Consider the following 20,154-nt stretch of genomic DNA (forward strand, 5'->3'; position numbering starts at 1 on the left):
GAGAGTGTTTTCTGGTGTTGGTTCAGAGTCTTAAGAAAGTCAAGTTAAGTATCTTAGAGGTTTTCATGTATTTTATTCACAGTTGCAAAAATTGCTGTTGGAGTTCTCACTATTAAGCCCACATTTCTGGCAGAAAGATAGAGGTAAAAGAGAATGATATCTTGTACGACTGATACTTTGTCATATGGTTACAATGTAACTAGAAAAGAGACAATAAAAATATTTGATGTTGTTTTAAGTTTCCTTGTTGTCAATCCCTCAGTGCTTTCTGATATTAAAGGGAAAAGTAGATGGACATTGACCTGGCAACTATCAACACCTGTCAGTCTCTCTTGGATAACCAATATCTCTATAATCTCTTCTTCCCAGTAAAAATAATAAAATATATTCATAACCCACACTGTGCCATCTCAAGTTACTGCACCAAGATAAAATTACAATGATTTTCAGTTGTTCCAAATGGACAGAATACCCTTCCTTATGATATCATGTCTTATAAGATAGATAATTGGCTTGCTACCAATATACCCAGATGTGACTGTGGAAGAGACAGGAAAAAAAAATAATATATTTATTTATTCCTTGGGTCGAACCTGTTTACACAGATGCATTACTATTAGAAAAGGTTGGTTTGGGACATTGGAATGAATTTACTTAATGGGTCTGTATGTAATTGGGTTGGAGGAAATTTTTAATTTCTACAAAAATTATTAGAATTCTATCTTATTCTCTTTTGTTAATTTTCACATGTTAACAAAGCCAACATTTTTGTCTAGCAGACAAGATCTTAAATCCTAACAAAACTCCATTTTTTCCTTTTATTTTTAAGTTTGAGAGCCTCATGTTCTCTCATGCTGCTTTAAATACAATTAAAAAAAAAAAGAGCTAAATGGGGCAGTAAGACCAGACTTTTTATTTTATTTTATTTATCTTATTTTTAAATAAAAAAGTAAAGATTGTATTTATTTACTTGAGAGAGAGAGAGAGAGCATGAGTGGGGCAGGGGGATGTAGCGGCAGAGAGAGACTGAGAAGTATATTCCCTAATGAGCAGGGAATATGGGGCTTGATCCCAGTATCCTGACTGAGATCATGACCAGAGACAAAGGCAGATACATGTGCAAAATCCTTTTTTTTCTGGGAAACAATACTTTACAAGAGATGTTTGAAAAAGTACTGGGGAATCAACTTTAATCGGAGATACAAAAATTTAATTGACTTTTGTAAAGCTACAGGGATCCAAATGATGGGACTCCCAGCCCGTTTAGGTTGTGGACCACACAGTATTCTTCTCTGTAATATTTTATTTTCTTCCATGTCTACTAACTCCAGTCCAAGTTCACTGATCTCTTTTTAGATAGTGCAAAACATGGCAAAGCATACCAAACAAGTGCCCAATATTCTACATTTATTACATCATTTCTAACATATAGAAGTGTGTTATCAAGGCTGGTTCTGTGAACGAACCTAATTATGCTAAAGTGTGTTTTGTTCTCCAAGAAATTAAATGCATGATTATCACACAATTATAAAATACTTGTGTCAAGAATTTTTATTCAAAAATTAATAAGAGAAGCAGATATTAAAACTAGTTCACATGGTTATTTGGGATATAAGCAGAGTTGTGCAGCAGAAGTGCTCTGGGCCCATAATTTGGGTTATAGAATTTATGTTCTCTAATGAAAAATCACTAACTTGCATTATTGTTAACAAGAATCTTGTGCATTACCATCAGTTTTCTACATTACAACCTCTTGCTCTACAGTTTGTAAATAACTTTGTCAATAGCAAGCTAATAAACGGGGTGACTCCAATGGATTGAGATAATCTCCAGAGTTTCTGCTACATAATGCCCAGGACTCCATTGAAAGGACACCTAAGAATTTATTTTGCCCAAAAATTTAATCATTTTTTTCACTGTCCTTACCTATTTTCCAAACCTAGTCCTTTTGCTTCACCTTTCAGTCTACGGACAACACTGTATCTGACTGACTTGTTAATTCTGGAAATGTTTGGCAGATTAATTTGCTTGCCAGAGGTGGTTCCTCTAATTGATGTCTAAGAACCCTAATTAGTTAAGAAAACTTTTTTTAACATTTTCATTGCTACTTATTATTATTATTATTGCTAATATCTCTATTATAAATCATTCACAAGGACATCTTTCTGACAAAAGACAAAGAGCTGGCTACTAGTAGAAAAGGTACATTTGACTCTGTCAGTGAAAGTGGTAAAGGGATTTGAGAAAATAAGGCAAAGCACTGGAATTATGTGTTAAAACTTTAAATATTATAGACACATTTACTTAATCTCTAATACTGTTGTTGCTTACAATTACATAAGATGTTTTCCATGAACCACGCATTACAGCAAATATATTGTTTATACAGATTAAATTTTCATCAAAAGGGACGCCTGGGTGGCTCAGTTGGTTAAGCAGCTGCCTTTGGCTCAGGTCATGATCCCAGCATCCTGGGATCGAGTCCCGCCTCGGGCTCCTTGCTCGGCCAGGAGCCTGCTTCTCCCTCTGCCTCTGCCTGCCATTCTGTCTGCCTGTGCTTGCTCTCTCTCCCACTCTCTCTGATAATGAAATAAAATCTTAAAATAAATAAATAAATTTTCATCAAAAAATTGTAAGTGTATTTTATTGTAGGATCCTGATAAGCATTTTGCAGATGAGAAAAGTGAAATTTAGAAAAGTATGTCTCTTCAAATCCCTCATACAATATCTGGCCTAGATAGAAGGATATACTATCACAATTGAGGAAGATAATTGAGATTACTTAAATTGTAAAATATACTGTATAGGGTTTTATAAAAGTTTGCCACAGATTCAGATTCTTTTAAAATATATATCTAATTTGTGTAAAGAGAATGCACTGAGAAGTAAAAAGAAAGTGATATATCAGTGCTACCAACTAATGGCTATAATATCATCACCTTATTTATGAACAATGAAACAGTGTGCATATTTAAATAAATTTAAATAAATTCCTATTTATTTATTATTAAAGAAATTCCTCTAACAAACAGTATGTTTTTCAAGGTTGCTAGCAGGAAAGTGTTGTACTACATGGAAGTAATCAGAAAATGTAAACTAAAAGTCTGCTTTCAAGGGCACCTGGGTGGCTCAGTGGGTTAAAATTCTGCTTTCAAGAAGCTATAACAGTAAGTACTGAGCATTAGCTATTATATGCTATGGATGAATAAATGAAATCTACATTTGAAACTAATGGTACACTATATGTTAACTAATTGAATTTTTAAAAGTTAATTAAAATAACCACTATTTTATAAAACAATATTCCCAACAGGCTCTTTTGTTTTAAAATACTCACTTTGTAATGAGAGTCATTACTTTTGTCTAGCCAATTCTTACACCACTGTTAATCCCTTACCTGCTTTATCCCTTCCCAGTATCAATAAAGGCTCACTTGGGTTACCTAGAAGCCATGAGAAAGCTTGTAATAGATCTGGCTGGTTTTCACCAGCAATTTGACCACCATGTGCACAGGGAAGTCTATTGATAAAGGCTTTATTGCAATAAGTTGCAAATACATGGATGATTTTGAATTCTCTTTCTTGAGGTCTTGTTTCATGATAATAAATTTAGGGTGGCTTATTGGAATGGATGTTATTAACATATGTTCATAGTTATAAGTACATGGAATTGTAAAATAGATGAATGAATGTGGCATTACTGACAACTGTCCCCATTTTGAAATCAAATTACAGTGTACTAAGATGAGGAAGCAAAGCAGATTTGGGATTTTGAGTGAAATAATTTAAAAAAGTCTTAGGGGTATGATCAGACTATTGGGTAATTCAGTAGAAAAATGCCAACTGATTGAGATTCTGTGTTCCCTGATTTCAGAGAGAAGTTAAGATAAATAAGTAACACAAGGAGACTAGGAAGCCAAATATAAGTGATAATTTTGTGCCAGGGTGTGTATACATCTGTTTATCTTCTTGCTTTACCACTAAGGTTGCTCCTAGAGGAGAGTTTAAATATGTGTTGGAGCTAATCTCTGTGGATTACACAAGAAACCACATCCTACAGCTCTCCCTGAAACACCCCTTATGATTTCAATGTAATTTGGTTTTTGCATTTTTAGAAATAACAAAATACTTTGCAAACTCATCTACTTTATTACCACCACAAGTGAGTCAGCTGACTCCACATTTTAACACAGTGACAGTCACAGAGGAATGGAGGAATGAGTAGAGTTATCAATATATGTGCTTTTAAGAAGGATGACAGGGTAGCAGCTATTTCCAGGAACCAAAACATGGGTCAGCAGCTGTGCAGGAAAAGTGATGGAATAAATGACTCATTTCAGAGGAGTTCTATAACATATTAGTTCTATAATGTATCTTCAGCACCCAATTACCCGCTTTGATCTAAAGATAAGGATTTACAGTTAAGGTCCCATTTATGATTTGACTGGTAGGGTCTGAATCATTTTTACTATTGTTTTGAGTCCTACTTGAAACCTATAGTAGTACTTGGGATATGTGTTGTGTATTCTGTGAACATGTGCTATTTTTAGATTAGATAACTTCTGTCTGGAACCCCTGTTAATTTGTTTGTTTTGTTTATTTGATAGTGGTTTCAGTAAATGGATATATCTGAAAAATTGCAAAGCCACTATTAAAATAAGTTATTATGATATATAGCATGGAATTGCACATTCCTCCTTTGAATCCGACAGAGCTTCACCATATCCTTAACAACTTGGGAAAAACATGCTATTATTTTTCTTTATAAAATTTCTCCTGTTAGGCTGTGATGGTTGTCATCAGCAGTAACTCCTCTGAAGGCTTTGTCAAAAGAGTTGAAAAAATTGGAAAGGTGTGAATGAAGCTGTTTGCTGAATATAAAGAAGAGAGCATTGAAGTACAATTCACACTCTTACTTCTCCTTCTATGCTTTCAGATGTTTGACATTTGAAAATTTTGCTTCTAGAAGAGATGCCCTATATAATTCTTACTTTAAGGAGCCAGCTGCTTTTATACTTTTTTTATTATTCTACCATTCAAGTATTTCCATTTAAATTAAATTCAATACCATTTAAAAAAAAATCGCAAGTGCAGCCAGTATTCAATTACTGGGCTAAATAATTTTCGAAAGCTTTGTGTTATTGAAGCTACAGGGTTTTTCTGTAGTTTTAACTCTTTCTTTCTGTGATTTTTCCCATTAGTCACGTAAGTGACTGCAGTATAACAGACATTGAGGATAAAGAAGGACTGAATAGAACAATCCTTGGCCTCATGAAGTTGAGAATCTAGCAAGGGAGTCAAACAATTCAGTCATTCAGAGACAATTTATTGAGTGCCTGGCCTAAGATGAGCACAACAAAACCCCAGCACAGAGGAATCATTTTAGTGGGAGAGATAGATAATAGGTAAGCCAACTTAAAAAAAAAAATCGTACTGATTTTTCTTTAATAGTGATGCATATTTGAACTAAATAAGCACATTTTAAAAAGAGCAGTGATTGAGAAGAGGCTTTTTAACTGAGTGGTCCGAAAGGGCCTCCCTGAAAAAGTCTGTTTTGAACAGATTTCTGAATAATATCAGCTAGGAAGCTGCGTAATAATCTCAGGGATGGGTGATTTTTCCAGTCAAAAAACTGTAAAGGCTCCAAAGTCACAATAGAGCTATAAGTTTCTCTAATAAAGTAACTTCTGACAAAGAATGAGAAGAAATAATGAACCCATTTTTGAAAGAAAAGGGACAGACTTTCTATGGAATTCATATTTAATTAAAGCTCTAAAGGACAAAAATACAATAGAGGAAAATTCTGGTCACGCTGATATACCTAATGAAAATTCATAAACAAGGTGTGGGTAGCAAAGAGTGTGTGGGAATGTTGGTAAGAACAGTGGGGAAGAGTCATCCCTGAACATGTTCTTGAATGAAGCAATTCTTGTGTTGTTTTAAAGGGTAAATTGGAGTTTGCCTAAGTGATTAGAGAAGGATGCCTCAGCTTATGGAAGTTCAAAGCCATAAAGATGTGATAAACTACTGCCGACATTTTCATGTATATTTGTTGTTGCTTCTAGGAATGGTGATCTAAAAACTCCTACTTAAGACAACTAAAAATCCAGACAATATTTTTAAAATTAAAAATATCAGAATGATTATAAAAATTAAGTGTGGGATTACTGGGCCAAAATACGAAATACAATGAGAGCCTAGAGATATATGCCCTGAAGCCATTTTAGCTATGAGAGCATTTGAAACAAAACACACTGAACTGTGTTGTTAATAGACTCTTGATACTAGAGAAACAAAATTCAAAATCCAGCAGCAATCAAATTTGAGGACTTTGGTACAACCCAAATTTAAGTTGAGATCCCCAAAGCACAAGGAGAAGCAGAAATAAGACTATAGCCTACCTTGCCTTCTGTGTAAACTGAGAAAGTCAATCACTGAATTTGGAGTATGATTGTCTTGTAGAGTCTCAGATATAAGAGAAAATCCTGCCAAGGAGGACCATACCATTATTATAGCTCTTAATTATCCCTACTCAATAAGAGTTTCAAATATAATGTCTTGAACATAGCAAAATGGAACAAAGCACACAAAGAAAAACCATTAACAAGATTTGATAGACAAAATGGGATTAAGTATGATGTTAAAATGATCGATAAAGATTGTAAAATGGCTTGATTACTCTGCTCAAAGAAATGAGAGGGGAAGCAAATTGAACAAAAAACTGAAACTAAAAATGATATTGAGAAAGGTTTTATAAATGAACCAAATGGATACTCTAGAACTTTAAAGATATGACAGCTAATTTAAGATACCACAGGGGTGCCTGGGTGGCTCACTTAATTAAACCTCCAATTCTTTTTCCTTTTTTTTTTTTAACACCTTAATTTTATTTTATTTCTTTCATTTTGGCTCAGGTCATGATGTCAGGGTTGTGAAATAGAGCCCAGAGTTGGGCTCTGTGCTGAGCCTGGAGCCTGCTTAAGATTCTTTTCTCTTCTTTTTCTATCCCTCCCTGTGCTCTCACTTGCTCGCTCTCTCTTGCTTGCAAATAAATAGATAGATAGATAGATAGATAATAGATAAAGCAAAATAAAAGCAGATTATGAAAATAAGTATAAAGATTTTGAAATGAAAACAAGTTCAAAATAAAATAGAGAAGACCTACACAGCTAAAAGTTCATTCAGAAAATCTACTATTAAAGAAGTCAGTATGACACAATGTTAAGATATCAAAAGATTTGAGCATGTACTTTACAGAAAGGGTAATCCAAATGGCCACTCATATATAAAAACTGTTTATCTTTATTATGAATCTGGAATTAAATTAAATTAAAAATAAGTTAAAACCTAAAATGACATACTATTACACACTTACCATATTGGGCAACAGTAAAATTGTCTTGCAAGAATGTGAAAGAATGAAAGTGCCCATAATGAAAACATTTGAGGTAAGTTGGACAATATTTAGAAAACTTAAAAATAAAGATTTGGTCCATTCCTAGAAATACAACATGGAACTAAATGAATATTTTCACCAGGATATGCAAACAGATGATTATAGCTATTTCATTCATAACGGCAGATCAGTAGTGGTCTATTTGCACAATGTTACATTAAATAAGAGAGAATATTAACAAACTGGGAGGAGGGGCTAGGTTGTTATCATAAACAGATCTTCTATGGTGCTGATAATGTTCTATTTCTCAAAATCTTTAAGTTAAAAAAGTTTTCAAATTTATATCTAGATAGATAGATGATAGATAGACAGATATCCCAGAAGCTGCAATGCTAGGCTAAGACCAGGCTTTAAAGGGCTTTTCTACTAAATACTTGAAACCATTCATTATATCATAGCTCAGTGTTCAAATCTCCATTTGTTTCCTCAGTTTCCTAATATTTATCTTAAGGTGACCTGATACAGACTTTTGATCACCTTTGTCTAAATATTTCTATTTTAACAAAGTCCTTTTTAACTCTGAGAGACTAAAACTTAGAAAAATACTCTGATTGTTATCTCACTAGAGTGGAAAATATATAGTTACCCATTAACTAATGATATCCATGTCTACATTAGATCCATGACATTTTTAATTCTTGGGAGCTTTTGGTTAAATGAATTTTTTAAGCTTCCTTTAAATGAAGCTTTAAGTCATCACCACTTGAATAAAACTAAAGAACTCAATGAAAACAGGCCAAGTATTTACAGAGTAATAGAATGTGCAGTGGAAAGAGTACAATTCTGAAATCATAAAGCCTAAATTAGTGTGATGCATCTTTACTAGCCATGTAATCATAAACCAGTTATCTAAATGTGTTAGCCTCAGTTTTTTCACCCATGAAATGGTGATGATAATACTTATTATGCAGAGTTGTTGTGTGGATGTGATGAAGCATGGAGCATGAGAGTCTCATATTCCATGCTAAAATGATAGCTATTTTTATACTGATAAAAATTCTAATAATAGTAATTAAATTGTTCAAAATGGTAATATTCATTTATATTGAGGCATTGTATTGACTATTCACAGACACATTTACCAAAATAAATTTCATTTTACTTTACCCCCTCTGAGGTATATTCCCTAATTCAATATGAATCTCATTATGAATAATAATTATCATAATAAATATGCTGATTTTTCTTCTATTTATTTTTAGGGAAGTATCCTTTACTGTTGAACATAAAGAAACTTATTCAAAATTTGCATGCTGCTTTCTTATGAAACTAGATTATAGAGTTGTATGAAATAAATTCATGCAGTTAAGACATTTATGTTTGGAAAACTGGGTGGTCACTTTAGTATTTCAAAAGAAGATTTTAAATTTAAACCTTAAAACTGAGCTCTTTCAGCCTTATTTATAGACCATCCTTCATGCTTCATAAGAACTCCTTTATTGTAAACTAAGTAATAGATTTTGTCACAGTGTATATAACGAAAATGGATTTTATATTCTATTATTTCAGAGTTAGTTGCAGTTTCTACTTCCTTACTTCCTTTTTTGTTTTTTGTTTTTTGTAATTTTTTTTTATTTTTTTATAAACATATACTTTTATCCCCAGGGGTACAGGTCTGTGAATTACCAGGTTTACACACTTCACAGCACTCACCAAATCACATACCCTCCCCAATGTCCATAATCCCACCCCCTTCTCCCAAACCCCCTCCCCCCGGCAACCCTCAGTTTGTTTTGTGAGATTAAGAGTCACTTATGGTTTGTCTCCCTCCCAATCCCATCTTGTTTCATTTATTCTTCTTCTACCCACTTAAGCCTCCATGTTGCATCACCACTTCCTCATATCAGGGAGATCATATGATAGTTGTCTTTCTCTGCTTGACTTATTTCGCTAAGCATGATACGCTCTAGTTCCATCCATGTTGTTGCAAATGGCAAGATTTCATTTCTTTTGATGGCTGCATAGTATTCCATTGTGTATATATACCACATCTTCTTGATCCATTCATCTGTTGATGGACATCTAGGTTCTTTCCATAGTTTGGCTATTGTGGACATTGCTGCTATAAACATTCGGGTGCACGTGTCCCTTTGGATCACTACATTTGTATCTTTAGGGTAAATACCCAATAGTGCAATTGCTGGGTCATAGGGCAGTTCTATTTTCAACATTTTGAGGAACCTCCATGCTGTTTTCCAGAGTGGCTGCACCAGCTTGCATTCCCACCAACAGTGTAGGAGGGTTCCCCTTTCTCCGCATCCTCGCCAGCATCTGTCATTTCATGACTTGTTGATTTTAGCCATTCTGACTGGTGTGAGGTGATATCTCATTGTGGTTTTGATTTGTATTTCCCTGATGCCGAGTGATATGGAGCACTTTTTCATGTGTCTGTTCGCCATCTGGATGTCTTCTTTGCAGAAATGTCTGTTCATGTCTTCTGCCCATTTCTTGATTGGATTATTTGTTCTTTGGGTGTTGAGTTTGCTAAGTTCTTTATAGATTCTGGACACTAGTCCTTTATCTGATATGTCGTTTGCAAATATCTTCTCCCATTCTGTCAGTGGTCTTTTGATTTTGTTAACTGTTTCCTTTGCTGTGCAAAAGCTTTTGATCTTGATGAAATCCCAGTAGTTCATTTTTTCCCTTGCTTCCCTTGCCTTTTGCGTTGTTCCTAGGAAGATGTTGCTGCGGCAGAGGTCGAAGAGGTTGCTGCCCGTGTTCTCCTCAAGGATTTTGATGGATTCCTTTCGTACATTGAGGTCCTTCATCCATTTTGAGTCTATTTTTGTGTGTGGTGTAAGGAAATGGTCCAATTTCATTTTTCTGCATGTGGCTGTCCAATTTTCCCAGCACCATTTATTGAAGAGGCTGTCTTTTTTTCCATTGGACATTCTTTCCTGCTTTGTCGAAGATTAGTTGACCATAGATTTGAGGGTCTATTTCTGGGGCTCTCTATTCTGTTCCATTGATCTATGTGTCTGTTTTTTGTGCCAGTACCATGCTGTCTTGATGATGACAGCTTTGTAATAGAGCTTGAAGTCCGGAATTGTGATGCCACCAACGTTGGCTTTCTTTTTCAATATCCCTTTGGCTATTCGAGGTCTTTTCTGGTTCCATATAAATTTTAGAATTATTTGTTCCATTTCTTTGAAAAAGATGGTTGGTACTTTGATAGGAATTGCATTAAATGTGTAGATTGCTTTAGGTAGCATAGACATTTTCACAATATTTATTCTTCCAATCCAGGAGCATGGAACATTTTTCCATTTCTTTGTGTCTTCCTCAATTTCTTTCATGAGTACTTTATAGTTTTCTGAGTATAGATTCTGTGTCTCTTTGGTTAGGTTTATTCCTAGGTATCTTAAGGTTTTGGATGCAATTGTAAATGGGATCGACTCCTTAATATCTCATTCTTCTGTCTTGCTGTTGGTGTAGAGAAATGCAACTGATTTCTGTGCATTGATTTTATATCCTGACACTTTACTGAATTCCTGTATAAGTTCTAGCAGTTTTGGAGTGGAGTCTTTTGGGTTTTCCACATATAGTATCATATCATCTGCGAAGAGTGATAATTTGACTTCTTCTTTGCCGATTTGGATGCCTTTAATTTCCTTTTGTTGTCTGATTGCTGAGGCTAGGACCTCTAGTACTATGTTGAATAGCAGTGGTGATAATGGACATCCCTGCCGTGTTCCTGACCTTAGCGGAAAAGCTTTCAGTTTTTCTCCATTGAGAATGATATTTGCGGTGGGTTTTTCATAGATGGCTTTGATGATATTGAGGTATGTGCCCTCTATCCCTACACTTTGAAGAGTTTTGATCAGGAAGGGATGTTGTACTTTGTCACATGCTTTTTCAGCATCTATTGAGAGTATCATATGGTTCTTGTTCTTTCTTTTATTGATGTGTTGTATCACATTGACTGATTTGCGGATGTTGAACCAACCTTGCAGCCCTGGAATAAATCCCACTTGGTCGTGGTGAATAATCTTTTTAATGTACTGTTGAATCCTATTGGCTAGTATTTTGTTGAGTATTTTCGCATCTGTGTTCATCAAGGATATCGGTCTATAGCTCTCTTTTTTGGTGGGATCCTTGTCTGGTTTTGGGATCAAGGTGATGCTGGCCTCATAAAATGAGTTTGGAAGTTTTCCTTCCATTTCTATTTTTTGGAACAGTTTCAGGAGAATAGGAATTAGTTCTTCTTTAAATGTTTGGTAGAATTCCCCCGGGAAGCCGTCTGGCCCTGGGCTTTTGTTTGTTTGGAGATTTTTAATGACTGTTTCAATCTCCTTACTGGTTATGGGTCTGTTCAGGCTTTCTATTTCTTCCTGGCTCAGTTGTGGTAGTTTATATGTTTCTAGGAATGCATCCATTTCTTCCAGATTGTCAAATTTATTGCCGTAGAGTTGCTCATAGTATGTTCTTATAATAGTTTGTATTTCTTTGGTGTTAGTTGTGATCTCTCCTCTTTCATTCATGATTTTCTTTATTTGGGTCCTTTCTCTTTTCTTTTTGATAAGTTGGGCCAGGGGTTTATCAATTTTATTAATTCTTTCAAAGAACCAGCTCCTAGTTTCGTTGATTTGTTCTATTGTTTTTTTTGGTTTCTATTTCATTGATTTCTGCTCTGATCTTTATGATTTCTCTTCTCCTGCTGGGCTTAGGGTTTCTTTCTTGTTCTTTCTCCAGCTCCTTTAGGTGTAGGGTTAGGTAGTGTACCTGAGACCTTTCTTGTTTCTTGAGAAAGGCTTGTACCGCTATATATTTTCCTCTCAGGACTGCCTTTGTTGTGTCCCACAGATTTTGAACCGTTGTATTTTCATTATCATTTGTTTCCATGATTTTTTTCAATTCTTCTTTAATTTCTCGGTTGACCCATTCATTCTTTAGAAGGATACTGTTTAGTCTCCATGTATTTGGGTTCTTTCCAAACTTCCTTTTGTGGTTGAGTTCTAGCTTTAGAGCATTGTGGTCTGAAAATATGCAGGGAATGATCCCAATCTTTTGATACCGGTTGAGTCCTGATTTAGGACCGAGGATGTGATCTATTCTGGAGAATGTTCCATGTGCACTAGAGAAGAATGTGTATTCTGTTGCTTTGGGATGAAATATTCTGAATATATCTGTGATGTCCATCTGGTCCAGTGTGTCATTTAAGGCCTTTATTTCCTTGCTGATCTTTTGCTTGGATGACCTGTCCATTTCAGTGAGGGGAGTGTTAAAGTCCCCTACTATTATCGTATTATTGTTGATGTGTTTCTTTGATTTTGTTATTAATTGGTTTATATAGTTGGCTGCTCCCACATTGGGGGCATAGATATTTAAAATTGTTAAATCTTCTTGTTGGACAGACCCTTTGAGTATGATATAGTGTCCTTCCTCATCTCTTATTATAGTCTTTGGCTTAAAATCTAATTGATCTGATATAAGGATTGCCACTCCTGCTTTCTTCTGATGTCCATTAGCATGGTAAATTCTTTTCCACCCCCTCACTTTAAATCTGGAGGTGTCTTCGGGCTTAAAATGTGTTTCTTGGAGGCAACATATAGATGGGTTTTGTTTTTTTTATCCATTCTGATACCCTGTGTCTTTTGACAGGGGCATTTAGCCCATTCACATTCAGGGTAACTATTGAGAGATATGAATTTAGTGCCATTGTATTGCCTGTAAGGTGACTGTTACTGTATATGGTCTCTGTTCCTTTCTGATCTACCACTTGTAGGCTCTCTCTTTGCTTAGAGGACCCCTTTCAATATTTCCTGTAGAGCTGGTTTGGTATTTGCAAATTCTTTCAGTTGTTGTTTGTCCTGGAAGCTTTTAATCTCTCCTTCTATTTTCAATGATAGCCTAGCTGGATATAGTATTCTTGGCTGCATGTTTTTCTCGTTTAGTGCTCTGAAAATATCACGCCAGCTCTTTCTGGCCTGCCAGGTCTCTGTGGATAAGTCAGCTGCCAATCTAATATTTTACCATTGTATGTTACAGACTTCTTTTCCCGGGCTGCTTTCAGGATTTTCTCTTTGTCATTGAGACTTGTAAATTTTACTATTAGGTGATGGGGTGTGGGCCTATTCCTATTGATTTTGAGGGGCATTCTCTGAACCTCCTGAATTTTGATGCTCGTTCCCTTTGCCATATTGGGGAAATTCTCCCCAATAATTCTCTCCAGTATACCTTCTGCTCCCCTCTCACTTTCTTCTTCTTCTAGAATCCCAATTATTCTAATGTTGTTTCGTCTTATGGTGTCACTTATCTCTCGAATTCTCCCCTCGTGGTCCAGTAGCTGTTTGTCCCTCTTTTGCTCAGCTTCTTTATTCTCTGTCATTTGGTCTTCTATATCACTAATTCTTTCTTCTGCCTCATTTATCCTAGCAGTTAGAGCCTCCATTTTTGATTGCACCTCATTAATAGCTTTTTTGATTTCACCTTGGTTAGATTTTAGTTCTTTTATTTCTCCAGAAAGGGCTTTTATATCTCTCGAGAGGGTTTCTCTAATATCTTCCATGCCTTTTTCGAGCCCGGCTAGAACCTTGAGAATTGTCATTCTGAACTCTAGATCTGACATATTACCGATGTCTGTATTGATTAGGTCCCTAGCCTTCGGTACTGCCTCTTGTTCTTTTTTTTGTGTTGAATTTTTACGTCTTGTCATTTTGTCCAGATAAGAGTAAATGAAGGGGCAAGTAAAATACTAAAAGGGTGGCAACAACCCCAGGAAAATATGCTTTAACCAAATTAGAAGAGATCCAAAATCGTGAGTGGGGAGAAAGGGGATAAAAAGAGGTTCAAAAAGGAAGAAAGAAAAAAGAGGAAAAAAAAAAGAAAAGAAAAGAATATTTTTAAAAAAGAAAACACCTAAGAAAACTGTAAAAAAAAATATATATATATATATATTAGATAAACTAGTAAAAAATCGTTAAAAAAGAAATAGGTAACAGTTAAAAAAAAAAAAATTTTACCCAAAGGCGAGAAAAAAAAAAAATGAAAAAGAAAAAATTAAATTAACTGCAAGACTAAAAAAAAAATCACAGGAAAAAAGCCATGAGTTCCGTGCTTGGCTTTCTCCTCCTCTGGAATTCTGCTGCTCTCCTTGGTATTGAAACCGCACTCCTTGGTAGGTGAACTTGGTCTCGGCTGGATTTCTTGTTGATCTTCTGGGGGAGGGGCCTGTTGTAGTGATTCTCAAGTGTCTTTGCCCCAGGCGGAATTGCACCGCTCTTACCCGGGGCCGGGGTGAGTAATCCGCTCGGGTTTGCTTTCAGGAGCTTTTGTTCCCTGAGCGCTTTCCGTAGAGTTCCAGAGGACGGGAATACAAATGGCAGCCTCCTGGTCTCCGGCCCAGAGGAGCCGAGAGCCCGGGGCCCCACTCCTCAGTGCGCGCTCAGAGAACCGCGCCCAGTTACTCCCGTCTGCCTGACCTCCGGCCGCGCTCCGAGCTCACCGAGCCTGCGACCGGTTCAAGGTAACACTGAGCTGCGAGCTTACTGTCGGCTCTGTCTCTGTAGCCGGCTTTCCCGTTCCAATACCCGCAAGCTCTGTGACACTCAGACACCCCCGATCCTTCTGTGACCCTGCGGGACCTGAGGCCACGCTGACCCCGCGTGGGCTTCGCCCCGGTTTAGCCTCTGGAGCGATGTCCCTCAGCGGAACAGACTTTTAAAAGTCCTGATTTTGTGCGCGGTTGCTCCGCCGCTTGCCGGGAGCCGGCCCCTCCCCCCGGGGTCTATCTTCCCGTCGCTTTGGATTCACTTCTCCGCTGGTCCTACCTTTCAGAAAGTGGTTGTTTTTCTGTTTCCAGAATTGCTGTTCTTCTTCTCTTCGATCTGCCGATGGATTTTCAGGTGTTTGCAATCTCTAGATAAGCTATCTAGCTGATCTCCGGCTAGCTGAAGCAGTCTCAGCTTGCTACTTCTCTGCCATCTTGACTCCTCCCCTACCTCCTTACTTCCTTTTTTGAAAAATAGATTAATTCTACAAAATGTTTTTTCCAGCTTTATTGAAAAAAAAACGACATAAAATAATTTGTGAATTTAAGAAATGATTTCTTATAACATTGCAAACGTTTAACATTGTGTAAATTTTGTACAATTTGATAAATTGGTATACATCTTTATTGCAATATAATCTACACAAAAATGTTAATACATCTACTATCTCGTATAGTTGCCACTGTTTTTTTATGCATGTATCGTAAGGAATTTTAAGATCTACTCTCTTAGCAACTTTTATGAATATAGTATAGTAGAGATAAACTTCAGAGGTCTTGTGGGTTTTGTTCCAGACTGCCTCAATAAACTGATTATCTCAATAAACTAAGTCAAATTATTATTTTTTTTGGTTTCCCAGTGCATATAAAAAATTATGTTTCCCAGTGCATATAAAAAATAAACACTATACTGTACTGTTCAAAAGCACTATGTTTTTAAAGAAAAACAATGTATATACCTTAAGTAAACTAGTTCTGAGTTTTCAGTGGGTCATAATTACTGATCACAGATCACCATAACAAATACAATAATAATGAAAAAACTTGAAATATTGCAAGAATTACCAACATGTGACAGAGAGACACAAAATGAACAAATGTTGTTAGAAAAATGGTGGCAGCAGACCTCTTTTATACAAGATTGCTATAAACTTTCAACTTGTAAGAATGTGATATGTGCAAAGTTTAATAAAGGGAAGCACAATAAAAAAAGTATGTATATTTTATTAACTATAATCATCATGCTGTACATTAGATCCCGAGAACTTTTTCATATTATAGTTGCAAGTTTGCACCCTTTGACCACCTTACTCCACCCCAGGTTCACCCCTTGTCAACTCAACTCTAAGTTTCCATTAGTTTGCCTTTTCCTCAGATTCTGTATGTAAGGGATATCATAATACATAAATTAAAAAAATATATAAAATCTTTGAAATATTTCACTTAGTATAACACCTTCAAGATCCATCCATGCTGTTGTAAATGGCAGTATTTCTTAATTTTTCATGGTTAAGTAGTATTCCATAGTATATATTTACCATACTTATTTTATTCATTCATCCATTAATGGATACTGAAGTTATTTCCATCTCTTGCTTAGAGTTAATAATTTTATAATAAACATAAGAGTGCAGATATGTCTTTGAACAGTGACTTCGTTTCCTTTAGATTTATACCTAGAAGTGGGATTACTGAATCATATGGTAATTTTATTTTTAATAATATGAATAATCTCCATACTGTTTTCCATACAAATTTATATCCCTATCACAGTGCATAAGTTCCCCATTTTCCCCAATATTTACCAAAATTTGTTAGTTTCAATTTTTGGTAATATATATTCTAACAGGTAGTAATATCTTGCTGTGTTTTTCAGAGGTAAACAACAACAACATAATGACTTTGCCCGGAGTTTTTTACGTTGAGCACTTTTTAATGCTCCTGTTGGTCATTTATATAAATTTTTTGAAAAAAAAAAAGTCTATTGAGATCCTTTTGCTATTTTTTTAATTATATATATTTTTTCTCTTTTTATCTGTTGGTTATTAACCTCTTTTCAGATATAAGATTTGTAAGTATTTTCTTAAATTCTGTGGATTGTGTTTTCATTCTCTCTCTCTTTTTTTTGGTAATGCAGAAACTTTAGTTTGATGTAGTACCATTTATTTATTTTTGCTTTTTTTGCTTGTGTTTTTGGTCTGGTATCCAGAAAACTATTGGCAAGACCAATGTCAAGGAGAATTTTTCCTATGTTTTCCTTTAGGAAATGTAGTTTCATGCATCACCTTTAAGTCTTTAAGCTATTTCAAGTTAAGACTTATGAGTGATATAAGGTTCCAGTTTCATACTGTTTATGTGACTATTCAGTTTTAAATATCATTTATTGAACAGACTATCTTTACCCATTACATATGTTGGCCCCTGTCAAATATTAGGTGACTGTATGAAAGGATTTATTTCTGGACTCTCAATTCTGTTCTACTTGTTTATTGGTCTGTTTTTTTGCCAGTATACTTTATTGTTTTGAGCATGAGCGCTTTGTAGTATAGTTTCAAATCAAGAAGTGTAATTTCACTTCTTCATTCTTTCTCAGAACTGCTTTGATTATTTGTTGTCTTTTATGGTCTCATATAAATTATAGGATTCTTTACTTACTTCTGTAAAAAAATAATATTGGATGTTTTTTAAGTTTTTTAATTTATTTATTTGACAGAGAGAGATAACAAGCAGGCAGAGAGGCAGGCAGAGAGAGAAGAGGAAGCAGGCTTCCTGCTGAGCAGAGAGCCTGATGCGGGGCTCGATCCCAGGACCCTGGGGTCATGACCTGAGCCAAAGACAGTGGCTTAACCCACTGAGCCACCCAGGCGCCCCTAACATTGGATTTTTGATAGGAATTGGATTTACAGATGGTTTTCGGTAGTATGGACATTTTAACAATGTTAATTCTTACCATTCATAAAGGTGAAGCAAAAGGACTAGGTTTGGAAAATAGGTAAGGACAGTGAAAAAAATGATCAAATTTTTGGGCAAAATAAATTCTTAGGTGTCCTTTCAATGGAGTCCTGGGCATTATGTAGCAGAAACTCTGGAGATTAACTCAATCCATTGGAGTCACCCCGTTTATTAGCTTGCTATTGACAAAGTTATTTACAAACTGTAGAGCAAGAGGTTGTAATGTAGAAAACTGATGGTAATGCACAAGATTCTTGTTAACAATAATGCAAGTTAGTGATTTTTCATTAGAGAACATAAATTCTATAACCCAAATTATGGGCCCAGAGCACTTCTGCTGCACAACTCTGCTTATATCCCAAATAACCATGTGAACTAGTTTTAATATCTGCTTCTCTTATTAATTTTTGAATAAAAATTCTTGACACAAGTATTTTATAATTGTGTGATAATCATGCATTTAATTTCTTGGAGAACAAAACACACTTTAGCATAACTAGGTTCGTTCACAGAACCAGCCTTGTTAACACACTTCTATATGTTAGAAATGATGTAATAAATGTAGAATATTGGGCACTTGTTTGGTATTCTTTGCCCTGTTTTGCACTATCTAAAAAGAGATCAGTGAACTTGGACTGGAGTTAGTAGACATGGAAGAAAATAAAAAGTTACAGAGAAGAATACTCTGTGGTCCACAACCTAAACGGGCTGGGATTCCCATCATTTGGATCCCTGTAGCTTTACAAAAGTCAATTAAATTTCTGTATCTCTGATTAAAGTTGATTCCCCAGTACTTTTTCAAACATCTCTTGTAAAGTATTGTTTCGCAGAAATAAAGGGATTTAGCACATGTATCTGCCTTTGTCTCTGGTCATGATCTCAGTCAGGATCCTGGGATCGAGCCCCATATCGGGCTTCCTGCTCATTAGGGAATATACCTCTCAGTCTCTCTCTGCCGCTACATCCCCCTGCCCTACTCATGCTCTCTCTCTCTCTCTCTCAAATAAATAAATACAATCTTTACTATTTTAATTAAAAATTAGATAAATAAAATAAAATAAAAAGTCTGGTCTTACTGCCCCATTTAGCTCCTTTCTTTTTTTTTTTTTTGAGTTGTATTTAAAGCTACATGAGAGAACATGAGGCTCTCAAACTTAAAAAAAAAAGGAAAAAATGGAGTTTTGTTAGGATTTAAGATCTTGTCTGCTAGACAAAAATGTTGGCTTTGTTAACATGTGAAAATTAACAAAAGAGAATAAGATAGAATTCTAATAATTTTTGTAGAAGTTAAAAATTTCCTCCTACCCAATTACATACAGACCCATTAAATAAATTCATTCCAATGTCCCAAACCAAACTTTTCTAATAGTAATGCATCTGTGTAAACAGGGTCAACCCAAGGAATAAATAAATATTATTATTTTTTTTCTGTCTCTTCCACAGTCACATCTGGGTATATTGGTAGCAAGCCAATTATCTATCTTATAAGTCATGATATCATAAGGAAGGGTATTCTGTCCATTTGGAACAACTGAAAGTCATTGTAATTTTATCTTGGTGCAGTAACTTGAGATGGCACAGTGTGGGTTATGAATATATTTTATTTTTTTTACTGGGAAGAAGAGATTATAGAGATATTGGTTATCCAAGAGAGACTGACAGGTGTTGATAGTTGCCAGATCAATATCCATCTACTTTTTCCTTTAATATCAGAAAGCACTGAGGGATTGACAACAAGGAAACTTAAAACAACATCAAATATTTTATTGTCTCTTTTCTAGTTACATTGTAACCATATGACAAAGTATCAGTCGTACAAGATATCATTCTCTTTTACCTCTATCTTTCTGCCAGAAATGTGGGCTTAATAGTGAGAACTCCAACAGCAATTTTTGCAACTGTGAATAAAAAGCCATGAAAACCTCTGAGATAGTTCACTTGACTTTCTTAAGACTCTGAACCAACACCAGAAAACACTCTCCATAGTCTTCTTGTTAAATGAAAAAATATGGTTAAACCACTTTTGACAGTCTACTACCTACAGCAAAATGTAAATCTTAATTGAAATATGTCCTCTCAGCTGTGCTTAAGCAACTGAGTCCTGAGCTTTTCAGGTTTTCAGTCTGAAAGAGTACACCTCTGGTGCTCTGAAAGGGAAGAGAAAGGACACCCTGTTCTCCATATAAATTAAAGAAGAGAAATCTGTGCATGTAAGTGGGCCATATAAAATATACCAAGCAATTATCTCCTAACTCCTT

This window comes from Mustela putorius, unplaced genomic scaffold, assembly GCF_011764305.1.
Source record: "Mustela putorius furo isolate JIRA1106 unplaced genomic scaffold, ASM1176430v1.1 tig00000224_pilon_pilon_pilon, whole genome shotgun sequence".
In the NCBI taxonomy this organism is placed as follows: domain Eukaryota; kingdom Metazoa; phylum Chordata; class Mammalia; order Carnivora; family Mustelidae; genus Mustela; species Mustela putorius.